The following is a 4,019-nucleotide window of genomic DNA, read 5'->3' as shown; positions in this document are numbered from 1 at the left end:
TCCCACACTGCTGAGCAGTATTCAAGCAGTGGGCGAACAAGCGTACTGTAACCTACTTCCTTTGTTTTCGGATTGCATTTCCTTCGGATTCTTCCAATGAATCTCAGTCTGGCATCTGCTTTACCGACGATCAACTTTATATGATCATTCCATTTTAAATCACTCCTAATGCGTACTGACAGATAATTTATGGAATTAACTGCTTCCAGTTGCTGACCTGCTATTTTGTAGCTAAATGATAAGGGACCTATCTTTCTATGTATTCGCATCACATGGTGAGTATTTAAGTTGTGCGTTCTGCAGCGCTCTGTATAGGAAGAAGAAGCAGCATTAGAGGCTTCTTAGCGAGCATACGCGTCGTTAAGCAGGAGACATGTCACCAGCAGGCAGCGGCAGGAGGCAGCAGGAACAGACACGCAGCATGACCTTGGTTAGGTTGTACTAAAACGTTATCTCGCACTCGCATTGGGTTCAAACACGCTCCCAGCCATCCTGATTTAGGTTCTCCGTGATTTACCTAACGCTTCGGGCAAATGCTGGGATAGTTCCTTTGAAAGGGCACGTCCACCTTCCTTCCCCATCCTTCCCTAGTCCGATGGGATCGATGATCTCGCTGTTTTTCCCCTTCCACACATCAACCAACTAACCAACCGTTATCGCGGTACTGTGTACACACCACATCCAAAGTCATTGTATTACAAGTAACTCCCGCTTTCACAAAGAGTGCGCACGTAGCGGTACGTGCTAACGTACGCCTCTCGCTCTCACGAAACGTGCGAACCTCAGTGGTGCGTATACAGAAGTCTGCTTCTCTCGGCACATGCGTACCTGCACCAAGGGTGCATGGCGTGTGTATGTACATACTCAGCACCGAACGGCTTTTCCTCATGGCAGTCCGATCAGCCATGAAGTGCTCTGTACAAGTTGATGATGAAGCCACTGTAAGCATGCATGTTTGTCAAACTTCGTTCCAAGCATAACGTCATCACTTTTTCATGACGAGACAGTGGCATCTCTCGTTGATGATGTGCGTGGAGGCAAATGTAAGAATTTATTTCTATATATGTATGTAATTTGTTTTTGTTCACGTTTGCATGATACTGACATCTTCCTTGTTTTTTTTCTGCTGTGGGTGAACAGATTGAAATTGATCCCACAAAGCAAGCGACAATGAAGCCATTTTCCTCTCAGAGCTCACGGAGGATCACACCAGCTGTTGAGAAGTAGGTGTGTAGTAGTGTTATTACTTCTTCTATCAATAATAACCCCCATGAACCATGGACCTTGCCGTTGGTGGGGAGGCTTCGTGTCTCTGTGATACAGATAGCCATACCCGTAGGTGCAACCACAACGGAGGGGTATCTGTTGAGAGGCCAGACAAATATGTGGTTCCTGAAGAGGAGCAGCAGCCTTTTCAGTAGTTGCAAGGGCAACAGTCTGGATGATTGACTGATCTGGCCTTGTAACAATAACCAAAACGGCCATGCTGTGCTGGTACTGCGAACGGCTGAAAGCAAGGGGAAACTACGGCCGTAATTTTTCCCGAGGGCATGCAGCTTTACTGTATCATTAAATGATGATGGTTTCCTCTTGGGTAAAATCTTCCAGAGGTAAAATAGTCCCACATTCGGGTCTCCGGGCGGGGAGTACTCAAGAGGATGTCGTTATCAGGAGAAAGAAAACTGGCGTTCTACGGATCGGAGCGTGGAATGTCAGATCCCTTAATCGGGCAGGTAGGTTAGAAAATTTAAAAAGGGAAAAGGATAGGTTAAAGTTAGATATAGTGGGAATTAGTGAATTTCGGTGGCAGGAGGAACTAGACTTTTGGTCAGGTGACTACAGGGTTATAAACACAAAATCAAATAGGAGTAATGCAGGAGTAGGTTTAATAATGAGTAGGAAAATAGGAATGCGGGTAAGCTACTACAAACAGCATTATTGTGGCCAAGATAGATCCGAAGCCCACACCTACTACAGTAGTACAAGTTTATATGCCAACTAGCTCTGCAGATGACGAAGAAATTGAAGAAATGTATGATGAAATAAAAGAAATTATTCAGATAGTGAAGGGAGGTGAAAATTTAATAGTCATGGGTGACTGGAATTCGGGTGTTGGAAAGGGAAAGAAGGAAACGTAGTAGGTGGATATGGACTGGGGCTAAGAAATGAAAGAGGAAGCCGCTTGGTAGAATTTTGCACAGAGCACAACTTAATCTTAGCTAACACTTGGTTTAAGAATCATGAAAGAAGGTTGTATACATGGAAGAACCCTGGAGACACTAAAAGGTATCAGATAGATTATATAATGGTAAGACAGAGATTTAGGAACCAGGTTTTAAATTGTTAAGACATTTCCAGGGGCAGATGCGGACTCTGACCACAATCTATTGGTTATGACCTGTAGATTAAAACTGAAGAAACTGCAAAAAGGAGGGAATTTAAGGAGATGGGACCTGGATAAAGTGAAAGAGCCAGAGGTTGTACAGAGTTTCAGGGAGAGCAAAAGGGAGCAATTGAAAGGAATGGGGGAAAGAAATACAGTAGAAGAAGAATAGGTAGCTTTGAGGGATCAAGCAGTGAAGGCAGCAGAGGATCAAGTAGGTAAAAAGACAAGGGCTTGTAGAAATCCTTGGGTAAAAGAAGAAATATTGAATTTAATTGATGAAAGGAGAAAATATAAAAATGCAATAACTGAAGCAGGCAAAAAGGAATACAAACGTCTCAAAAATGAGATCGACAGGAAGTGCAAAATGGCTAAGCAGGCATGGCTAGAGGACAAATGTAAGGATATAGAGGCTTATCTCACTAGGGGTAAGATAGATACTCTCTACAGGAAAATTAAAGAGACCTTTGGAGATAAGAGAACCACTTGTATGAACATCAAGAGCTCAGATGGAAACCCAGTTCTAAGCAAATAAGGGAAAGCAGGAAGGTGGAAGGAGTATATAGAGGGTCTATACAAGGGCGATATACTTGAGGACAATATTATGGAAATGGAAGAGGATGTAGGTGAAGATGAAATGGGAGATACGATACTGCGTGAAGAGTTCGACAGGGCACTGAAAGATCTGAGTCGAAGCAAGGCCCCCGGAGTAGACAACATTCCATTGGAACTACTGACGGCCTTTTGAGAGCCAGTCCTGACAAAACTCTACCATCTCGTGAGCAAGATGTATGAAACAGGCGAAATACCCTCAGACTTCAGGAAGAATATAATAATTCCAATCCCAAAGAAAGCAGGTGTTGACGGATGTGAAAATTACCGAACAATCAGTTTAATAAGCTACAGCTGCAAAATACTAACATGAATTCTTTACAGACGAATGGAAAAACTGAAAGAAGCTGACCTCGGGGAAGATCGGTTTGGATTCCGTAGAAATACTGGAACACGTGAGGCAATACTGACTTTACGACTTATCTTAGAAGGAAGATTAAGTTAAGGCAAACCTACGTTTCTAGCATTTGTAGACTTAGAGAAAGCTTTTGACAATGTTGATTGGAATACTCTCTTTCAAATTCTAAAGGTGGCAGGGGTAAAATACAGGGAGCGAAAGGCTATTTACAATTTGTACAGGAAGCAGATGGCAGTTATAAGAGTCGAGGGACATGAAAGGGAAGCAGTGGTTGCGAAGGGAGTGAGACAGGGTTGTAGCCTCTCCCCGATGTTATTCAATCTGTACATTGAGCAAGCAGTAAAGGAAACAAAAGAAAAATTCGGAGAAGGTACTAAAATGCATGGAGAAGAAATAAAAACTTTGAGTTTCGCCGATGACATTGTAATTCTGTCAGAGACAGCAAAGGACTTGGAAGAGCAGTTGAATGGAATGGACAGTGTCTTGAGAGGAGTATATAAGATGAACATCAACAAAAGCAAAGCGAGGATAATGGAATGTAGTCGAATTAAGTCGGATGATGCTGAGGGAATTAGATTAGGGAATGAGACACTTAAAGTAGTAAATGAGTTTTCCTATTTGGGGAGCAAAATAACTGATGATGGTCGAAGTAGAGAGGATATACAA

The sequence above is a fragment of the Schistocerca gregaria genome, chromosome 1, assembly GCF_023897955.1.
Source record: "Schistocerca gregaria isolate iqSchGreg1 chromosome 1, iqSchGreg1.2, whole genome shotgun sequence".
Lineage (NCBI taxonomy): Eukaryota > Metazoa > Arthropoda > Insecta > Orthoptera > Acrididae > Schistocerca > Schistocerca gregaria.
The sequence above is the reverse complement of the archived record's forward strand: the minus strand, read 5'-3'. Positions refer to the sequence as shown.